The following is a 23,896-nucleotide window of genomic DNA, read 5'->3' as shown; positions in this document are numbered from 1 at the left end:
CATTATCGGATACATAACATTTTTTGATCGCTTTCTATTTAGATTTTTGGGAGGCAGAATGAACAAAAGAACAGCAATTCAGCTTTTTTATGCCATTCACCATGTGGTAAAAGTGATAAGCCAGCTTTATTTTCGGGTCAGTACGATTACAGCAGTACAGAAATGTCTAGTTTTCGTGTTTTGACGCTTTTACACAATAAAAAGGGCAGCACGGTGGCTCAATGGCTAGCACTGCAGCCTTGTAGCGCTGGGGTCCTGGGTTGAAATCCCACCAAGGACAACATCTGCAAAGAGTTTGTATGTTCTCCCCGTGTTTGTGTGGGTTTCCTCCGGGTTCTCCGGTTTCCTCCAACACTACGAAGACACACTGATAGGGAATGTAGATTGTGAGTCCCAATGGGGACAGTGCCCATAATGTCTGTAAAGCGCTGTGGAATTAATGGCGCTATATAAGTGAGTAAAATAAATAAATAAATAAAAACAATTTTATAAAAAGTTAATTGTTTTTACGTCACTATATTCTAACAGTGGCTTCCTTTTTTGTGGGACAAGATAATGTTTTCAGCGATACCATTTTTATTTACATTCAACTTTTTGATTGCATGTTATTCTGTAGCACCCCGAGGACTCGGCTGCTACAGGGGTATTGCACCTCAAACCAGAGGTGTGGTATTCCACTCCCGGGTAAGGATGGAGTGTGGGACTGAGCTCAGTTAGCTGCATGCACTACACTCACCCCATTTCCGGGGGACAGAACAACGGTACTCCCACTAGGTAGATGTGCAGGTACGACAGCGTCTGTCCCTGGCTGGAGTGGGGAGGGGGGAGGAACATCCCAGTAGTGTAGGAGCAGACAGGGGAGGGACTCTGGGCATTGGTAGGAGCCCATTGGGTGCTAGTCACCTGGGCTCGGGTGTCAGAGGGAGTATAAGAGGTGGGCACCATCTTGAGACAGGTTGTTGAGTCTGAGGAGAAGCTGAGGGAGAGTTCAGCCAGAGAGGGCTGACAGGGAGCTGTGGCTCCGGCTGGGCCCAGCTCCAGGGCCAGGCCTGAAGCACAGAGAGAGAGGAAGAGAAAAGGAACACCAAGAAAGGCCCAGAGACGCAAGAATAGAGGGAACCCTGAGATCCCACAAGAGAACAAGTTAACGGGTGAAGGGTTGGCAGAAAAGGGTACCGGATCCCAAACTGGCAGAGGCTAATCATCCTTAGCCAGGAACCGGAGGTCGTGGACAAGCTTTGGCGCGACCCCTCACCATATCCACCAGGAAGGCAGACCACGCATAGGGTCAGGGAAGCCGGGAAAGGTTTTGCCACCAAAAGACCCGAGGGAGCCGGACATAGGTGGGTCCCTGGTGAGGAAGGCCTGTAGGAAGGAAGAGAGGGGAGCTCAGGACCACGCTCTGGAACTGCCTGGGAGTTGGCCGAGTCCCGCACCTGGTGGACGCAGCACGGCTCGGGTGGTCACTGCTGGCCGAAGTGACCGGAGCAACACCTGTGAGTAAAAGCCTTGAAACTGCACCACACGTCTCTGAGCTTCCTTGCTGCACCATCACTACCACTATCTTCCACATCTGCTGCCCTGAGGTCATACCCCTCCCGTTGGGGGTTCTACCAGCTACGCTGCACAACCTTACCACCGGCCTCAGCGGTCTGCCCTGCAGCAGCGGCTTCATAGCCGCATTCAACGGGTGGCGTAGTCGAACATTCTAACATCTACTGCTAAAGACTGCCGCTCAGCTTGACTCCCTGGGCACGGACCGGGTCACCGCCACGAGACTACTACCCCCATCTGATCCGGCTCCGGGTAAGCCCCCGTGCGCGCGATGCCGCACGACACAGCAGGCCCAGGGGCGCGTCAATTCCACTTTTTATTGGGCGGCATGATGAAAAAGCATCGTTTTGACATGTCTGTTATTTATGTTTTTATGGTGTTAACTAGTGTGACAGCTGTATATATCAGGTCGTTCTGGACACGGTGAAAGTATGTATTTATCGGTATTTTTTTTTTTTGTGATTTTTTTTTTTTTTTTACCAACTTTTTTTTTACTTTACCTTGTTCCAGGACATCAACTTTCCCGGCCTAATCACTGATTCTAGATCACTGATCTAATACTGAGCAATGCTTTTGCATTGCAGGGCATCAGTTCAGTGCATCGCACACAAGCAGATGTGTCAGCTCCTCCTCTGAGCAGGAACTTACAGGCCACCATCTTTTGGCTCAGTGTCAGCATTGAGACCATCGGCGCAACGCGATCACAATCGCAGAGAGGGAGTTTCTTCCCTTTGCACGCAGATCAATGTCGCTGTCACTATTGACATTGGTATCAGAGGGGTTAAACACCCGCGCTCGGCGTTAGCACCAATCGTGGGCATTTCTGAGGGTGTCAGTTAATATATATAGCTGATGCCTGCTAATGATCGTGCCGATTCTGCGAGTGAGCCGATGTACGTCGGTTTGGTGGAATGCACCTCCCACCGCGCCTACTTGAACGGCGTATGTCGTGAAGGGGTTAAAGAGGATTCCTCCAAATGTGGGAAAATAAACTGAAGCTTCAAAGGTGCAAATGAACTTCTAAATACCTACCACCCTTTATGAATAGTCCAGAATATGCTTGTAGAGATTTTAATATAGAGTAATTAATAATCACAGGGGAGTTAATAAAAATGCGCATTTACAAAATATACAGTATATTATTCAAAGGGATTTTCCAGACTTGAGCTAATTTTCTGCAGTATGATGAAGTGGGCGGATTGCCAGTATGTGAGCTACACCAGTCACGCGGTGGTTATATTCTCATCCGCTTCGCGCAATGTTCTATTGAGAGTACAATGCTGCTGCAGCGGAGCAACCTCTCTTTACACATTCTTCACTTCTAAGGTGCGTTTTTTATGTGTTTTCACTGCGTTTTTCCAAGCGGAAATGGGCCAAAAACGCTAGGGAATCCTTGTGCCAGCTAAAGCAATGACAATCCTGAAGTACTGTGCACATGATCAGGAATTTTCCTGTCAGGATAGTCATTGTATTTAAATCTGCAGCATGTCCATTCTTTGTACGTTTTTGCTGCGTTTTTCCCACATTGACTTCAATTGAGTCAGTCAAATCCGCAGCAAAAACACAGGTATAAAAATATTTGAGGATTTGCTGCGAATTTTTGCTGCGTATTTGACTGACTCAATTAAAGTCAATGGGTCAAAAACGCACAAAGAGTTGACTGCGAGTGACAGGCATCAGCTGATGAGAGACTACTCCTCCCATCAGCTTACGGTTTCTGCCACTGATAACAGTGAGAGCAGGCACCGCTAATGGGAGCTGTCATCAGCCGGCGTCTGTGCTCGTAGTGAATTTTTTTTTTTTTAAATAAATTAATGTTAAAATAAAAACACATTATACTGACTTATCCTCCATAATCTCAAGTATCCCACGGTGATGGGGTGACATGAGAATATTCTCACGCAGCATCGGTGCAGTGATGATCACCAGAACTCATTAGCCGATCATCAGCTGATGAACTCATATGAACTCTGTCCTGGCAGCTCAGCGCTATACACTGACAGGAGCGATTACACTCCTGTCAGTGTATAGAGTGCTGTCCTCTAGAGCAGTCACATCAGTGATTGTTGGTGTAAGGTGCCCCAGCGAGGTAGTCGTGGGCGAGCTGTAGTCCCCACTTGCTATGGCACCCTACAGACAATAGGTGTCCTCCACCTGAAGTGTGGCTGTGTATGTGTTGCTCTTCACTTACTTCAAGCCATCCGATCGCGGCTGTCTCCAGGCATTTCTCTTCTGGGACCAGGGCAGCAAGAATTTCAGAGGACACGAGGTTCTTAACCAGAACTTGAACTTTACTTGGGGAAGAGGAATATATACAGTATTTGCAGGCAGATATAATTGATAAGGCCCAACAGGTTATCATCTCTCTCACAGGCACTGACAACATCTTCAGCCCTGGTTCCCTCTTTAAGTGAAGCATCTCTGTGACTCTATCTCTAGTCCAAGAGACTCTTCTGTAACATTAACAGTGACCTGGATCAAATATCTCCCCCACGTCCTAGCCTGGAGTCCTATTTATCTTCTTCTGCTTCCTGCAGACTAGAAGTGCCTCGGGTCCTCACTACCTCTGATGAGTTTCTCCGACCAGCTAACAGGACTCTTGCTCTTGCGTGAGGAGACTTGCACACTAGTGATCCCACTGGCTGAGGGTGTAGAGCTCCCGTCTACCCTAGCAGCCACTATAGTCAGGCTGCCTGCACGATTCACCGTACTGTCTCTTACTGAAGAATCACTTCCTGATTCTGGAAACTAAACAGAGACTTTCCTAATGTGCCCACCCTCAGTGAGCTGTCATCACACAGCATTAACTCATCCCTGTCTGTCACACTGCTAGCAGACTCAACCTGACATCTGCACCCAGAACAGTGGCATCTTGTGGCTGTTTACAGGTACTGCAGCCCACAATTAATTATGCCAGGAACAAGCTCTATATCACTCAAGGCTTGATCCGGGCACTAAGTCCCCCCTTTACTCTACTGACTGGACCACTAAAGCTAACCCCTAGCTTGGTCTACCAACAGTTCAGAGAGGTCTGACTTTAGGAACACTTCCTTTAACTATCTCAGTACCAAGGGAAGGCTACGCCCTTCCCCACTATTACACTGGTATGACTGCTGTAGAAGTGACCCAGATGTTCGTGGGACACTGTGGATTATATCATCACGGCGGACAGGTGAAGGTTATGGTTGTTTTTTATTTTTTTACAGGTGACAATGGCTTCATCGGCTAAGGCGTTAGGTGAGCATACAGTGTCTTTTATTCTTAAATAAATTATTAAAACCGTGTGGACTTTTATTTCACATAAAGGATTTCTTTCAGGCTGAGTGTTTATTTCAAAACCTTGACTATGGGGTTAGTAATGGGGGCATCATATTGCCGCCCTCCATTACTAACCTGGGCTTCATGTCAGCTGCCAATACAAGGGTGACATGAACCCTAACCCTATTACCCCACTTGCCACAGCACCAGGGTAAGTGGGAAGAGCGAGGCTAAGTGCCAGAATTGGCACATCTTATGGATGCGCCATTTCTGGGGCCGCTGAGGGCTGATATTATTAGCGTCGGAGGGGGCCAGGATCCATGGCCCCTTCACTGGTTATTGATATCAGCTCACAGCTGTCTGTTTAGCCTTTGCTGGTTAGATTTTATAGGTGGACCCTACGTTAATTCATTATGAAAATGACGGAGGAGCCCACGCCATTTTTGTTTATTTAATTCTTCATTTTCTTTCATTTATGAGAAATTCCATGCCTACTGTACTTGTTTTGATGCTGTGTAAACTCACACGCAGCATGTCAATTTCTGACTGATTGAAATGTCATTACATGCAGTGGATCTGCATGTACTGACAAAACAAGTGCGATATTAGAATGAAGCATTTTGGACGCAGCGAAAATATGCTGCGTCCAAAGTACTGCTGGTTGCTGATCGTGGGAACATAGCAGCTAACCAAACAGCTGTGAGCTGTTATTATTAATAGCCAAGTAACATGTTGGCCTAATGGCCCCTTCTGAGGCTAAAAATAGCAGCCCTAAGCTGCCCCAGAAATGACACTTCATATTTGAATAGGATTAGGGTTTATGGAATTAGGTGTCATTGACACTAAGCCCTTGGTTTAGTGATGAAGAGGTGTCAGACACCCTCATTACTAAACCTGTTAGTAAAGAGTTAAATAAACACACATACAGAGAATAAAACACTTTATTTGAAATACAACAGACACATTCCTTAATCATTTAATTTAACCAATATACTCACCCCAGGTCCGTCGGTAAGCCAAGGCTTAAAGTGATGTCCCAAGATTCTTTTTTCAAATATCTTTATTTAGCTCCAAAAAGGATTAATTGATGTACAAAATCGCATGCAAAAAATGCACCAAAACCGCATAAAATCGCGGCAAAAACGTGCGTTTTTTCCGCAGCATTTCTGCTGCTAAGAGATGCAGAAACCTTGAAGAAATTACTGCAACCAAATACTCAACGTGCGTACATAGCCTAACGCTGCATCGTTGTTTTTTGCAACTTGATTTTACATTGCGGCTGCATAGCAAAGCACCTATTTAGCTGAGAGATGCAAATCAATGCACTGATCATGAGCTGTAAAAGATGTTGTGTAACAAAAGCATGTGCTTAACTGAACTATTGGAAAATGTCAGGATAAAAGTGGATTCAATACCGCATCCTCACATGCCGATTAAACCCTTCTTATTTTTTCCTGATGTCAGAAATCAGTTTATAATATTTGTCTTCGTACCTGAAAACCAAAAATGCAGCGGTAATTTTGCCTATACAGTTTTTGGTTACTTGATGGAATTACACATGCCAGTTTGTATTACAGTTCCTTGTAGCCAATATCAGAAGTGGATCAAAGTTTTAATATTCACCCCTATCTTTGGCTTATAAAAAATGCACTGAAAATTTATCACAAACAGCATATGAGAATTGAGGCGAAGATAAAAATGGGAAGCTATTTAGAAAACGCATGAAAAATATCTACAGCTGAGCAAAAAGATTATCATTCAAAGTAGGGACGTTTCCACTGCCCTGGTCCGACAAACATGGAGTCTGGACTAGGATCATGCAAATCTTTTTGCTCAACTCTAAAAATATTTATTGATTTAAATAAAAAAAACTAAAATATATATCGTGGCAAGCATTTCTTTTTATGTTCTTGCAATCCTGACAATCTAGCATGCAATAAAGAGATCCATGAGATCCACGCAGCAATGCCACAAACTTTCCTGATAGTAAGGCAACTAGCTTGTCAAAGCTTCTCAAAGTAAAAGTCTGAGGAAGCCACATGGTGATTACAAAAAATCATGTTGAAGTCTCCAGGACCATGGCTTCCTTCTGATCTTCATGTGGTAGAAAGTAAGTACATATTATATGGGTATGTTTCATAATCCATATTTGACGAATCCTGCATCTTGGCAGCATCGAGAACATGGGATAATTGGAAACATTGTGTGCCAAAATGACAACATGTTATTGCTCTTAAAAGGAATCTGTGACCAGGTTTTTGCTATGTAATCTGAGAGCAGCATGATGTAGGTCAGAGACCCTAATTCCAAAGAGGTATCACTTACTTTATTGGTTGCTGCAGTTTTGATAAAATCACTGCTTTCTCTGCTGCAGATCTAGCAGTTCTCTGAATGCTGAACTCGGTATACCCAGTCCACACCACTGATTGGCAACGTTCTGTGTACTGTGCATAGGCAGAAAACTTTCGATCAGTGGTGTGAGCGTGGATGGACTACATGGCAGCAGGTTTAATGTCCTCTAATGATAATATCCTGCTGATAAGATACTGATTTTATAAAAACTACATTGAGCAGCCCAGTAAGTGTAACATATTGCTGGAATCAAAGTCTCTGTCTCTCAGGGGTGGATTAAGAGTAGCAAAGGCCTCGGGCAGTTTAGAAGGCGTGCCCCCCCACACACACCTGATGTAGCACGTGACTTGTCACATGATCCCCCTTTGATAGATCATGTGATAGTTCGCGTGAAATTAATTCTGCACAATATTAATATATTAATTATAATTTTTTTTATATTAATTGTATGACTTAATATTGAGCACAATTAAGTATGCTGACATCCCCCTACAGTACAGACCAAAAGTTTGGACACACGTTCTCATTTAAAGATTTTTCTGTATTTTCTTGACTATGAAAATTGTACATTCACACTGAAGGCATCAAAACTATGAATTAACACATGTGGAATTACATACTTAACAAAAAAGTGTGAAACAACTGAAAATATGTCATATATTCTAGGTTCTTCAAAAGTAGCCACCTTTTGCTTTGATGACTACTTTGCACACTTTTGGCATTCTTTTGGTGAGCTTCAAGAGGTAGTCACCGGAAATGGTCTTCCAACAATCTTGAAGGAGTTCCCAGAGATGCTTAGCACTTGTTGGCCCTTTTGCCTTCACTCTGCGGTCCAGCTCACCCCAAACCATCTCGATTGGGTTCAGGGCTGGTGACTGTGGAGGCCAGGTCATCTGGCGTAGCACCCCATCACTCTCCTTCTTGGTCAAATAGCCCTTACACAGCCTGGAGATGTGTTTGGGGTCACTGTCCTGTTGAAAAATAAATGATGGTCCAACTAAACACAAACCGGATGGAATAGCATGCTGCTGCAAGATGCTGTGGTAGCCATGCTGGTTCAGTATGCCTTCAATTTTGAATAAATCCCCAACAGTGTCACCAGCAAAGCACCCCCACACCATCACACCTCCTCCTCCATGCTTCATGTTGGGAACCAGGCATGTAGAGTCCATCCGTTCACATTTTCTGCGACGCACAAAGACACGGTGGTTGGACCCAAAGATCTCAAATTTGGACTCATCAGACCAAAGCACAGATTTCCACTGGTCTAATGTCCATTCCTTGTGTTCTTTAGCCCAAACAAGTCTCTTCTGCTTGTTGCCTGTCCTTAGCAGTGGTTTCCTAGCACCTATTTTACCATGAAGGCCTGCTGCACAAAGTCTCCTCTTAACAGTTGTTGAAGATATGTGTCTGCTGCTAGAACTCTGTGTGGCATTGACCTGGTCTCTAATTTGAGCTGCTGTTAACCTGCGATTTCTGAGGCTGGTGACTCAGATAAACTTATCCTCAGAAGCAGAGGTGACTCTTGGGCTTCCTTTCCTGGTGCGGTCCTCATGTGAGCCAGTTTCTTTGTAGCGCTTGATGGCTTTTGCAACTGCACTTGGGGACACTTTCAAAGTTTTCCCAATTTTTCAGACTGACTGGCCTTCATTTCTTAAATTAATGATGGCCACTTGTTTTTCTTTACTTAGCTGCTTTTTTCTTGCCATAATACAAATTCTAACAGTCTATTCAGTAGGACTATCAGCTGTGTATCCACCAGACTTCTGCACAACACAACTGATGGTCCCAACCCCATTTATAAGGCAAGAAATCCCACTTGTTAAACCTGACAGAGCACACCTGTGAAGTGAAAACCATTTCCGGTGACTACCTCTTGAAGCTCATCAAGAGAATGCCAAGCAATCATCAAAGCAAAAGGTGGCTACTTTGAAGAACCTAGAATATAAGACACATTTTCAGTTGTTTCACACTTTTTTGTTAAGTATATAATTCCACATGTGTTAATTCATAGTTTTGATGCCTTCAGTGTGAATGTACAATTTTCATAGTCATGAAAATACAGAAAAATCTTTAAATGAGAAGGTGTGTCCAAACTTTTGGTCTGTGCTGTATGTATGTAGGGTATCATACTGTATAATATGAGCTTCTACATAATCCTCCTATACACAGCAGGAGGCAGCAATGCGCCTCTCCACGCACAGCAGGAGGCCGCACGGCGCCCCCCCCAGATACAGCCGGAGGCCGCACGGCACACCCCCAGATACAGCCGGAGCCACACGGCGCCCCCCCCAGATATACATATAAACAGACATATCACACAATGATATCTGCATACACAGACACGCACTGTGCCACACACATACCACTCACCATTACCATGCTCGGCTCCCATCGTCCAGCTCCTCTCTGATGGTAAGAAGCAGTGCAGGGCACACTGCATCACGTCACGCTAGCAGACACTGCCGCACACAGGACAGTGTCTTCTAGCTGTGACGTGGCCAGACCAGCACATGCGCGCACGCACGGTACTCAGACATGCGCACACGCACGGTACTCAGACATGCGCACACGCACAGTACACAGGCATGCGCACACATGCACATGGTACACAGATATGCACACAGACACATGCATACAGGCATATGTACATATCTTATAAACACATAAAACTGTCCTGTCCAGCATGTCTCAGTGCAGGGCCGCCGGCGTGTCACAGACATGGCCCTGGACCATCAGAGGGGCCCACTCGCAGTTGGGGCCTGGGCTGCTTCCACTGCATCTGTGTAGGACCTCTAGCGCTGCTTGATTGCCGGCACTTCACTTGACACGGCTGTGCGCTGTGCGGTTGTGTCTGGTAGTAATGACGCGGCAGGGGCAATACACAAGCACAATTATAGGCGCAGTGTCGCCCCTGCTGTGTCATTAATACCAGACACAACCGCTCGGCTCACGGCCATGTCAGGTGAAGTGCCGGCAGTCCTGCACAGATCCTGGGGAAGCGGCCCGGGCCACGACAGCGAGTGAGCCCCTCTGATGGTCCACAAATACATAGACATAGATACATACACATACATGTACATATATATATATATATATATATATATATATATATACACAGTTATATGAAAAAGTTTGGGCACCCCTATTAATCTTAAGCTTATTGTTTTATAAAAATTTGTGTTTTTGCAACAGCTATTTCAGGTTGATATATGTAATAACTGTTGGACACAGTAATGTTTTCTGCCTTGAAATGAGGTTTATTGTACTAACAGAAAATGTGCAATCTGCATTCAAACAAAATTTGACAGGTGCATAAGTATGGGCACCTCACCAGAAAAGTGACATTAATATTTAGCAGATCCTCCTTTTGCAAAAATAACAGCCTCTAGTCACTTCCTGTAGCTTTTAATGAGTTCCTGGATGAAGGTATTTTTGACCATTCTTCCTTACAAAACAATTCCAGTTCAGTTAAGTTTGATGGTCACCGAGCATGGACAGCCCTCTTCAAATGATCCCACAGATGTTCAATGATATTCAGATCTGGGGACTGGGATGGCCATTCCAGAACATTGTAATTGTTCCTCTGCATGAATGCCTGAGTAGATTTGGAGCGGTGTTTTGGATCATTGTCTTGCTGAAAGATCCATCCCCTGCGTAACTTCAACTTTGTCACTGATTCTTGAACATTATTGTCAAGAATCTGCTGATACTGAGTGGAATCCATGCGTCCCTCAACTTTAACAAGATTCCCAGTGCCGGCATTGGCCACACAGCCCCAAAGCATGATGGAACATGCACCAAATTTTACTGTGGGTAGCAAGTGTTTTTCTTGGAATGCTGTGTTTTTTTGCCGCCATGCATAACGCCTTTTTGTATGACCAAACAACTCAATCTTGGCTTCATCAGTCCACAGTACCTTCTTCCAAAAAGAAATTGGCTTTCCAAATGTGCTTTTGCATACCTCAGCCGACTCTGTTTGTGGCGTGCTTGCAGAAACGGCTTCTTTCGCATCACTCTCCCATACAGCTTCTCCTTGTGCAAAGTGCGTTGTATAGTTGACCGGTGCACAGTGACACCATCTGCAGCAAGTTGATGCTGCAGCTCTCTGGAGGTGGTCTGAGGATTGTCCTTGACTGATCTCACCATTCTTCTTCTCTGTCTTTCTGATGTTTTTCTTGGCCTGCCACTTCTGGCCTTAACAAGAACTGTCCCTGTGTTCTTCCATTCCCTTACTATGTTCCTCACAGTGGAAACTGACGGGTTAAATCTCTGAGACAGCTTTTTGTATCCTTCCCCTGAACAACTATGTTGAATAATCTTTGTTTTCAGATCATTTGACAGTTGTTTTGAGGAGCCCATGATGCCACTCTTCAGAGGAGATTCAAACAGGAGAACAACTTGCAAGTGGCCACTTTAAGTAGCTTTTCTCATGATTGCATACACCTGGCTATGAAGTTCAAAGCTCAATGAGGTTACAAAACCAAAAAAAGTGCTTTAGTAAGTCAGTAAAAAGTAGGTAGGAGTATTTAAAACAAGAAAATGATAAGGGTGCCCATACTTATGCACCTGTCAAATTTTGTTTGAATGCAGATTGCACATTTTCTGTTAGTACAATAAACCTCATTTCAAGGCAGAAACTTTACTGTGTCCAACAGTTATTACATATATCAAACTGAAATAGCTGTTGCAAAAACACCAATTTTTATAAAACATTAAGCCTAAGATTAATAGGGGTGCCCAAACTTTTTCATATAACTGTATATGTAGCACCCTGAGGATTCGGCTGCTACAGGAGTATTGCACCTCAACCCAGAGGTGTGATATTCCACTCCCGGGTAAGGAAGGAGTGTGGAACTGAGCTCAGATAGACTGCATGCACTACATACATCCCATTCCAGAGGAGCAGGCCGACGGCACTCCCACTTAGAAATGTGCAGGTGCGACCGAGCCTGTTCCTGGCTGGAGTGGGAGGGGGGAGGAACATCCCATGTAGTGTAGGGGCAGATAGGGGGAGCAGTCTGGGTAGTGATAGGAGCTCATTGGGTGCTGGTCACCTGAGCTCACACATAGAGGGTGTATATAAGGTGGGCACCATCAAAGATCAGGGTCAGACGCAGAGAGGAAGTCAGATGCAGAGGACAAGCCTGCAGCAAGAGAGAGAAAGAAACAACAGCCCTGGAGAGAGAGTGGAGTACAGAAAGACCCAGAGGGGGACAAAGAAGGGACCCAAGAACCCAAATCAGATCACCGGGTGAGGAGTCAGCACAAGGGTACCGGAACCCAAACTGGTGGGGGCAGAAAACACATCCCTAGCCAGAGACCGGAGGCTGTGGGCAGCATCTGCCACGGCCACCCACTACATCCACCCTGAAGGCTTACCACATGAAGGGTCAGGGAACCTGAGGCCAAAGGTTGCCCCACAGAAGGCCCGAGGGAGCTGGACCTAGGCGGATCACTGGTGGGGACGGCTGAAGGAAGGACAGAGGGAGAGCTCAGGGCCACGCTCCGGACTTGTTTGGGGGTTGGCCGGATCCAGGACCTGGTGGACGCAGCACGGCTCGGGAGGTCACTTGGAGCTAGAGTGACCAGGAACATCTGCAGTAAGTAAAGACCCTTAACTGCACTACCCGAGTCTGTCATCATTACCGGCTGCACCGCACCACCACAACCCCCATCCTCTGCGCCTGTCCCCTCTGAGGCTATACCCCTCCCGTTGGGGGTTATCCCACCAAGCTGCGCATCCACCATCAGCCTCAGCGGACCCTGCTGCAGCGGCGGCCACAGTGACCGCATCACAACGGGTGGCGTAGTCGACACAACGAACTTTAATAACATCAGTAAAGACTGCCACATAACACTTAGCTTGACGCCCTGGGCACGGGACCGGGTCACAGCCGCTCGGAGACTACAACCCCCCCCATCTGATCCGGTGCCGGGTATTCCCCTCACAAAGGAATATGTCCCAGGGGGCGCGTCAACTTTGGCGTAGTCGGCAGGATTACGTGCCCGCAACACCCGGGTACTGCGTGCCTGAAGAAAAGTGCAAGTTTACCTTAGAAAGAAGACTCCTGCCGGTTCCGGAGGGTCCACGCCATCGGACTCCATCACCAGTCGTTTCCCGCCGATTGTCCGCCATTTCCAGCTTGTTCCCGCCATCTGCAGAGTTTCCCGCCACTGGGCGACGCTTCCCGCCAAAACCGCAGATTTCCCGCCTTGGAAGAGCAGCGGACGCCATTATGGGCGTGCCAAAGGAGGGCAAGAGGCCACCTCCCATCGTGGGCCGGGACAGAAAATGGCGCCAAAAGTGGAAACCGCCCCCACCAACAGAGACTGTGATGCTGGAGGTGTCTGTCAGCGTGAAAGAACTCCCCCTGGAGCTGACAGTCACCGAGTTGCCCCGGGACCGCCCTCGAAGTGGGAGGAGACGAAAGAAAAGAGAGAAGATGGGTGTCGCTTGGAGCAGTGTAGAACGAGCGCACCCGGAGGCAAGAGGTCTAATGAGGAGTAGCGGAGAAGCTCACCCGGAGTTGAGGAGAGAAAGAGTGGACCCGGGAATGGAGCGGCAGCAGAGCAGCACCGGCCCGCTGGCCAGGAGCCTGCTGGAGGAAGAAGGAGGAGAGCAGAGCAGCACCGGCCCGCTGGCCAGGAGCCTGCCGGAAGCAGAGCAGAGCAGCACCGACCCGATGGTCAGGAGCCTGCTGGAGTCAACAACCCCGCTAGGCTTAGCGGAGATCCTGGCGCAGCTTCCCCGAGATCGGGAGTGCGCGCGGAGAGCCCTGGAGGGCCTCGCGGGAAGGATGGCCCGAGTGCAGAGGGAGATCCTGGCGGAGTGGGGCCGGGAGATGGCCCAGCAAGCTGGAACCCGTCCACTTAACCCGCTCCCTTGGAAGAAGACATCGACTGCCTCTGCGGATGACGCGGGAGGACCCAAGGCCGGAGACGGCGCAGAAGAGGGAGCGAGACGCATGGCAGCAGGTAAGGGGGATGCCTATACCCCATACCGGAAGACCGCTTACCTGCCCCAGCTCCCCGTCGCAGAGCCCGAAGGTCCCCCGGCCGTACCCGAGACCGCCATGACATCGCCACCGACTAGGCCCCGACCGGAAGCCGCCGTCGCGACCCCGATGACGTCACGCATCGTGACCCGGAGCGTGGCGCCGGAAGAGGAGCCTCCGGCCTGGTCACAGGGCCTAGCATTTCCGGGCGCCGCATCCAAAGCAGAGCCATCTACCTCCGCGGAGCCTCCGGCCTGGTCGCAAGGCCAGGTAACCCAGGGCGCCGCCGTCCTAACGGTGCCCTTCACCTTCCAGGTGCCCCAGGCCTGGCCGCAAGGCCTGGGCAACCCGGGCGCCACCACCACCGCGCCCGCGCCCGTAATACCTAGGGTGCCACATCTGGGAGAGGACCCCTTCAGCCAGCTAACGTGGCCGGACGGTCGGCCTTTCATCTGGCCCGAAGGATTCTTGGAGCTGGAGCGGCAGAAGCAACTAGGTCCCCTGTGTGAGCCCCTGATCCCGGCTCCAAAGCCCGTGACTCGGGTCTCGCCTCCCCTAGAAGAGGCTCAATTTGCGTGGGACCCCAAGGGAGAAGATCTGATGGGGTTCACCGGAGAGACTCGGGCAGCTGCAGCAGAGCGTACCGAGTGTTGCCGTCAACAGCTGGCAGAGTTCAAGAGAGAGCGGGAGGAGAGGCGGGCCAGAGAGCAATGGGCCCGGACCCGCAGCGCGGAGCAAAAGAGCCGGACCAGAAGGGACCCCTGTGCAGCAGATCGTCCCCGTACCATCGGGACGGTAATAAAGTTTAATGCGCAGCATGGGTGGGGCTTCATAAGGGACCGGAACACCATGGGTGACGTCTTCGTTACACGACGGGACGTCGAGTCCCACCTGCCAGAGGGTCACAAAGGCCGTGACCTCTACGTCGGTGATGAGGTAACGTTCACCCGGCACAAGTGTGCCAAGGGACCTTACGCCCTCCACGTGCATCGCTTGACGGAGGAGGAGTTGCGGTGCGAGGAGGAGGAGCAAGAGGACCCGGACGGGTCTGAAGAAACCACCAGCCGTAAGATAAGAGCAGGAGGCAGACGCCGTTGAGTGCGGCAGAGCAGGAGACTGTAAATAGTTACCCAATCGGGGTATATAGAAACTGAAACTGTTGCTGCTGCTAAAATAGTCCCCGTTGGGACCAGTGAACTGTTTTACCCGTTAACCCCTTCATCCTACAGGCTGAGGACTGTGAGCAGCCATTCCCTTCCCTCTACCTGGCCGAGGACTGAGAGCGGCCAACTTTCAACTTCCCCTGTATATAGTTGCGCGTCCCAAAGCGCCCCCTACCGGTTTTATAAGAAAACCAGATTTTTCTAAGAGACTGTCGCACTTTTCCCGGACACACGTTGCACAGTGTCCGGAGGAGGAACCAGAGACCAGAGAAGTCTACGAGAATGTTTTATATGAAAAGTTATATATAATGTTTATATGTTTTATATGTTCATATAAAAATTTTGTATGTTTTGGTGTTTTATGTCTTGCAGCCCGAGGACGTGCTGTGATTTACCAGGGGGGAATGTAGCACCCTGAGGATTCGGCTGCTACAGGAGTATTGCACCTCAACCCAGAGGTGTGATATTCCACTCCCGGGTAAGGAAGGAGTGTGGAACTGAGCTCAGATAGACTGCATGCACTACATACATCCCATTCCAGAGGAGCAGGCCGACGGCACTCCCACTTAGAAATGTGCAGGTGCGACCGAGCCTGTTCCTGGCTGGAGTGGGAGGGGGGAGGAACATCCCATGTAGTGTAGGGGCAGATAGGGGGAGCAGTCTGGGTAGTGATAGGAGCTCATTGGGTGCTGGTCACCTGAGCTCACACATAGAGGGTGTATATAAGGTGGGCACCATCAAAGATCAGGGTCAGACGCAGAGAGGAAGTCAGATGCAGAGGACAAGCCTGCAGCAAGAGAGAGAAAGAAACAACAGCCCTGGAGAGAGAGTGGAGTACAGAAAGACCCAGAGGGGGACAAAGAAGGGACCCAAGAACCCAAATCAGATCACCGGGTGAGGAGTCAGCACAAGGGTACCGGAACCCAAACTGGTGGGGGCAGAAAACACATCCCTAGCCAGAGACCGGAGGCTGTGGGCAGCATCTGCCACGGCCACCCACTACATCCACCCTGAAGGCTTACCACATGAAGGGTCAGGGAACCTGAGGCCAAAGGTTGCCCCACAGAAGGCCCGAGGGAGCTGGACCTAGGCGGATCACTGGTGGGGACGGCTGAAGGAAGGACAGAGGGAGAGCTCAGGGCCACGCTCCGGACTTGTTTGGGGGTTGGCCGGATCCAGGACCTGGTGGACGCAGCACGGCTCGGGAGGTCACTTGGAGCTAGAGTGACCAGGAACATCTGCAGTAAGTAAAGACCCTTAACTGCACTACCCGAGTCTGTCATCATTACCGGCTGCACCGCACCACCACAACCCCCATCCTCTGCGCCTGTCCCCTCTGAGGCTATACCCCTCCCGTTGGGGGTTATCCCACCAAGCTGCGCATCCACCATCAGCCTCAGCGGACCCTGCTGCAGCGGCGGCCACAGTGACCGCATCACAACGGGTGGCGTAGTCGACACAACGAACTTTAATAACATCAGTAAAGACTGCCACATAACACTTAGCTTGACGCCCTGGGCACGGGACCGGGTCACAGCCGCTCGGAGACTACAACCCCCCCCATCTGATCCGGTGCCGGGTATTCCCCTCACAAAGGAATATGTCCCAGGGGGCGCGTCATATACATACACACGCACCCACACATTGCACATGGACTTACCCTTTCTGTACATGATGCAGGTTCTTCCATCTTCTCTGTGGGGCAGCCTCCCCTCTTCTTGGGGCCCGACTGCAGAGCTCTCGGTGTAGTTGCAGGGCAGGAGGGGGAGAGCGGAGCAGTAATATTCAGAGCAGGGGAGGGGGCAGGGAGAGCAGTGGCCATGCTGTAAGCTGGCTCTGTGCTCTGCTGGAGGCTGGAGCAGGTGGGCGGAGCCTCCTCTCTTGCACTTACACAGTCAGAAGCTGGTGAGTCATACTCCGCAGCGCCGCCGGACACATCAGTTTTACAGAGCAGATTCCATCTTCCGACTCCCGGGCCCTCCTGTCACACATTATAATGAGGGCAATCTGGCCATGGGCCCCCTGGGAGCCCCGGGCGGTAGACCAGATTGACCTCATTATAATCCGCCTATGCTGTCTCTACATTATGTTGCTCTTAGATTAAGTATCAAAAACCTGGTGACAAATTCCCTTTAAAGATCCCACATATGTATTAAGGCCCCATACTCAGTAGATGGCAGTCGGCTGAATGATGCTTCGGCCAATCTGCAGTTGACAGCTGTCTCAGAACTGTCTCCCAAACTCAAGAGCACTCGCTCAGCTGAAAACTCCTGTGTTCTCTATGAGAAAGCTGCCAATAGACATCTCTGACAGTGGCTTATCTACAGGAGAATACAGCGATTTGCAGTCTGAAATCGGACATGTCCCATCAACATTTCCCACGATATCGATTGACATGAGTGTTGGCCAGACCTATTGATATCATTGGATACAGCTGACATTAGTCTAACGTGAATAGGGGGTTTTAGAGAATATACTGTATTCTTCCTGTCAGGGAAACAAATTCAGCCACTGAATCTGTGCCTTTGCTGTTTCATAGTAATATACAGTGGTGTGAAAAAGTGTTTGCCTCCTTCCTGATTTCTTATCCTTTTGCATGTTTGTCACACTTAAATGTTTCAGATCACAAAACAAATTTAAATATTAGACAAAGATAACACAAGAAAACACAAAATGCAGTTTTTAAATGAAGGTCTTTATTATTAAGGGAAAAAGAAATCCAAATCTACAAGGCCCTGTGTTAAAAAGTGATTGACCCCCCCCTCCTTAAAACATAAATAACTGTGGTTTATCACATCTTTGGGAAGCCGAGTTCAATTTCCCTAGCCACACACAGGCCTGATTACTGCCACACCTGTTCTCAATCAAGAAATCACTTAAATAGAACCTGCCTGATAAACTGAAATAAACCAAAATATCCTCAAAAGCTAGACATCATGCTGCGATCCAAAGAAATTCAGGAACAAATGAGAGACAAAGTAATTGAGATCTATCAGTCTGGAAAAGGTTATAAAGCCATTTATAAAGCTTTGGGACTCCAGCGAACCGCAGTGAGAGCCATTATCCACAAATGGCAAAAACATGGAGCAGTGGTGAACCTTCCCAGGAGTGGCTGACAGACCAAAACTACCCCAAGAGAGCAGTGACAACTCATCAAAGAGGCAAAAAAATACCCCACAACAACATTCAAACAACTGCAGGCCTCACTTGCCTCAGTCAGTGTTCATGACTCCACCATAAGAAATAAACTGGGCAAAATGGCATGCATGGCAGAGTTCCAAGATGAAAACCACTGCTGAATAAAAAGAACATAAAGGCTCATCTCAGTTTTGCCAGAAAACATCTTGCTGATTGCCAAGACTTTTGGGAGAATGCTCTGTGGACTGACGAGACAAAAGTTTAACTTTTTGGAAGGTGTATGTTCCATTATATCTCGCGTAGAAGTACCACAGTATTTCAGAAAAGGAACATCATACCAACAGTAAAATATGGTGGCAATAGTGTGATGGTCTGGGGCTGTTTCGCTGCTTCAGGACCTGGAAGACTTGCTGTGGTAAATAGAACCATGAATTCCGCTGTCTACTAAAAAATCCTGAAGGAGAATGTCCGGACATTTGTTTGTGACCTCAAGCTTAAGTGCACTTGGGTTATACAGCAGGACAATGAAAGAAAATACATCAGCAAGTCCACCTCTGAATGGCTTAAAAAAAAACTAATTAATACTTTGGAGTGGCCTAGTCAAAGTCCAAAAGGCGGTTAATGCTCGGAAACCCTCCAATGTGGCTGAATTACAACAATTTTGCAAAGATGAATGGGCCAAAATTCCTAAAGAGCATTGTAAAAGACTCATTGCTAGTAATCGCAAACACTTGATTGCAGTTGTTGCTACTAAGGGCCCAACCAGTTATTAGGTTTAGGGAGCAATCTCATTTTTTCACAAAGGCCCAGTAGGTTTGGATTTCTTTTTCCCTTAATAATAAAGACCTTCATTTTAAAACTGCATTCTGTGTTTACTTGTGTTATCTTTGTCTAATATTTAAATTTGTTTTGTGATCTTAAACATTTAAGTGACAAACATTCAAAAGAATAAGATCAGGAAGGGGCAAACACTTTTTCACACCACTGTACATCTCAGTTTAGTTAGATCTTTGAACTCCTACCTATGCAAGCTACACAGAGATACTGATGATACTGATAATACAGCTCTTTTATGCTGGCCACTACATTTTTGTTTCACAGTAAATGTATGAATAAATATCCAACAAATGTGGATTTTTTTAAGTTTCAAAGTAACAATGGAACTGGTTTGGCACAATGTTAACTGAAAAAGACCTACATCTGTTTATGTGCTGTAATACTACAGTAATATAATGGATCTCTCAGAAGACAATTATGACAAGCCCAGTGCAATTATTTGATTGTTTTTTACCATCGCCTCCTTCTGACTTTCTGGATCTAAGCAAATTCAGACTCACAGGAAGCCGTTCTTCTTCTGAGTTTGGAATCTTGTGGCTCTGTATACTGCAGGGCAAGCGCTGTACAGTATACTGCAGGGCAAGCTCTGTTGGATGATGTATGTGCAAAGGTATTCTCCCTTAGAGGCAATGCTTCAAAAGGAATGTAACTCTGTACACATAGCATTTAATGGAGCATATCATGTCAGATTTGTTACAATAGAGGTTTAAAACAAGTTCCCAGTCGAAATCAAAAATTTGACAGTAAAAGTCAAATGTATAGTCAACATACCTTGTGCCCTCCTTTTGAACGATTCTACTAATGACATTGGCTCTAGTCCTATCAGAAAGTAGTGGGGGGACTGTGACTGGATTCTAAAAACATTTTCTATAGAGGAGGTCACAGATAGGAGCAGTCATATTGAGAACAGGTAAACGTCTCTAAATGGACTAAGGCTATGTGCCCACGATGCAGAAATGCTCCGGATTTTTCCTGAGCATTTCTGTATCTCCCTGGCAGAAAAAACGCATGCGGATTGTACATGCGGATTGTGCATGCGTTTTTCCTGCCAGGGACATGCGGATTGTACATGCGGATTGTACATGCGGATTGTACATGCGGATTGTACATGCGGATTGTACATGCGTTTTCCTGCCAGGGACAAGCGGATGTGAAGCGTTCTTCACATGCATTTCCGCATGCGGGTTGTCAAGCGCTTTCCAAGCGATTTTAACATCACTTGGAAAGTGCTTGACAACTTGGTCACACTATATAAATCCATGCAACCGGCATAGATTTATATAGTGTGACCGTAAAAGAATGGTAAAAAATAAATATTATACTTACCTTCTGATGGCCCCCGGTGTCCTTAGCGATTCGTCTTGGCTTGCCGGCAGCTCGCGGAGGACTAAAAGGACCTGCCATGACGTCATTTAGTCATGTGATGGGTCACGCGACCGCCGACGTCAGTGGTCGCATGACCCGTTATATGACTAAATGACGTCATGGCAGGTCCTTTTTAGACCATTGCGAGTTGCCGGCAAGCCAGGATGCATCACTATGGACACCGGTGGCCATCAGAAGGTAAGTATAATGTATATTTTTTATTTTATTCTTTTTTTTTACAGGTACTATGGTACCCGGGTCCGGAGGACAGTCTCCTCTTCTTCAAACCCAGGTACCATCCGCACATAGAACCGCATGGTATCCGCATCTGCAGGTCCAGTGATGCGGATTCCATGCGTTCCAATGCAAGTCAATGGTGGCGAAAACGCCGCGATTCCACAAAATAATTGGTAGTGCTGCGGATTTTTCCGCAATGATAATCCGCAGCGGAAATTTCCGCATCACGTGCACAGCACATGGGGATTATCATTGAGAAACATGGCATACCTTCTACCAAGTGTTTTTTAAGCGTTTCTGCAGCGGAATTGCCGCTGCGGAAACGCTTAAAAAACGCATAGTGGGCACACAGCCTAAAGGAGTCAAGACCACCAGGTATGCTGGCTACATTTGACATGTACAATGTAGTCAAAATTCTGTTTTAGACTAGAGGATTCATTTAACCCCTTCATGACCAGGTGATTTTTCATTTTTGCACTTGGCTTTTACTCTTCTTCTTCAACAGTCATAACATATTTTTCTATCAACATATTTGGATGATGATTTGGTTTTTGCAGGATGAATTGTAGTTTTGAACTACACAATTCATTTAACCAAGTGATGTACTGAAAACAGGTAAAAAATTCCATTTGAGGTGAAATGGTGAAAAAAATAATTCTAGACTATTAACAGCCAGCATAACCATTTAATCCAAATACGTAACTCACTTTAGTAAACGAACATAGAAAATCTACCATCATTCTCACCATAGTGGAATCAATTCATTTCAGAAAGGATGCTGTACAGATTGAAAAATAACATCCGCACCTATTGAGATGTTTTTGGGACTTCCCCTTTCTCAAACTGGTGCTTGAGACAGGGCTTGAAAGTTGGTAATGATTGCCAGAATGGTTGTGTCACGCAATCACATAATTTAAATGCCACTGCAAGAGACTGAGAGGAGCATTTAAATAGTTAAAAAAACAGTGATCAAAGCTGGCTCCAGTCATGGCTGTTAGAAGTAGATGCCAACCCTATAACAGAGAAGGAACTCCAATAACAACTTCCTACAGTATAATTGTCCTAGTGTTCCATGTCAAAGAGAACACCAAATTGTGCAGGATGCACAATTAATTAAAATTAATAATCTTTATTTCATCATGTTTATAGTAAAAACTATAAGTATATAGGTTAAGAAATGCAATGGTGGATAAAAAAACAAGGAGGAGACTACCTTAGTCTCCTCCTTGTTGTTTTTCATCTACGATTACATTTTTTTTTATCTTCCATATACAGTTTTTAATATGAACATGTTGACATAAGGATTACTAACTTTAAACAATTGTGTGTCTTGCACATATTGTTTCTTTGGTGTTGCATGTTAGGAAGAGGTTAATGCATCTCTGTGGTAGCCATATTATTGCCCTGGTGGAAACGGAACTATAATATGGCCACGTGCATAAGCCATTAGTGTGTGCGCCTGCAGTCAAGGGAAGTATTGGAAAATCTAGGTTAATCATTTTGTTAAATAGAAATTAAATAAGCAGATGGTGATTGATTTTGGCACTGTACTAAATAATTTTAAGTTAGTAAAATTGTTAGTCAAATTGTATTATTTTAGAAACGCTTAAAAAATTAATTACGGTACTTAACACCCACTACAGAATATTCAATGAACATGGGCCCTTAGACCCTCAAATCTTCACTCTATAGAGCTTCATTTATCTAACCTCTCAAACAGAAGAACAGGCCTTGTTCCCATTGCATTCAGAGACAGTGCAACTTTCAGAATCTTGTTTGTGTATCAGCAGCACATAGGGTAGAAAAATGAGGGATTCTGGATTTCAACATAATTTATCTTTTCTACCCCAGCTGCCAATGAGTTTGGCACCAATTTATTAACTTGTTTTACCGCGTATTTGTTAATGGTTCTGATATTAGCAGGACAGACCCACCAAGCAGATTAAACTATGGGCAGACTATATACTAAAGTTAAATTTATAATTTCTGGTAGTACATTTTTCATGTTAGTATAACATCAAAATAAAGATATCCCGAATCAGTATATTGATGTGAAGGTCAGGAAAGATAGCCATCACTACACAAGAGTTGCTGAGAAATCAAGCTTTGAAGTCAAATGTACTCTGAGTGCATTCAAACCCCCTAAATGCACTTCCTGGCTAATTTACAAGTGGCTTCAAAGCATAAAGGGGTATTCCCATCTCCAAGATCCTATCCCAGTATGTAGTAGGTGTAATAATTATAATATTAGCAAATACCTTCAATTAGAAATGTAGTATAGGTTTTCTGATTCACTATGTCTCTTTCCTCATGTGCAGGCATTGCAGGACCTTAGGTATCCATGGTTACATCCACTGATAAAGTCACAGTTAGTTAGCTAGCTGCTAGTGGTCGTAACCGTGGATACCTAAGGTCCTGTATTGCCTGCACGTGAGATAAGTGGCATAGCGAATCAAAAATACTATACTACATTTCTAATTGGAGGTAATTGCTAATATTATTATTATTACACTGACTACATATTGGGATAGGATCTTGGAGACGGGAATATCCCTTTAATTCCTCAGGATTAGACACAACAGATTACTACATCATTTATATTTTCATACTAAGACCTACGGTATATAGCAATATCACTAGTTTCAGAAGTAAAATCGTACTACAGGGTTCCCTTTAACAATAAAAATGATTAAGCCCTTCACTTATGTAAATCGAGGTCTTTTTCTAATAATACTAGTTCTTCTTCACTAAACTGTTTATCTTAAGGCACAAATTAGTCATATAAGGCTCAGTTCACACTGGTATTTAGGTCCTGATCATTCAGATTTTTATTGCCAATACCGATAAAATAGCATAGACTTGAAAATTAAATAGTGGACTTCAGAATAATAGAAATCTGATCCTAGTGTCATATCAGTCACAAATCGTTTAAAGCACATTAGAAATGAAGACTAAAATGCTTAAGACACACCTAATTTACTGTAAAATTGTAAA

At 46.2% G+C, this 23,896-nt stretch overlaps 1 protein-coding gene across 3 annotated transcripts in view; it reads right to left on the bottom strand.

Moving 5' to 3' along the window:
* The window catches only part of UST (uronyl 2-sulfotransferase), a 445,691-nt gene that overhangs the window by 376,108 nt on the left and 45,687 nt on the right, over positions 1-23,896 (bottom strand). The gene's annotated exons all lie outside the window — the stretch shown is intronic.

This window comes from Phyllobates terribilis, unplaced genomic scaffold (assembly GCF_046119375.1).
Source record: "Phyllobates terribilis strain yellow unplaced genomic scaffold, ASM4611937v1 Scaffold_3__8_contigs__length_932513732, whole genome shotgun sequence".
NCBI classification, from domain to species: domain Eukaryota; kingdom Metazoa; phylum Chordata; class Amphibia; order Anura; family Dendrobatidae; genus Phyllobates; species Phyllobates terribilis.
Note: the sequence above shows the minus strand (reverse complement) of the source record. Positions and strands in the feature narration are given on the sequence as shown.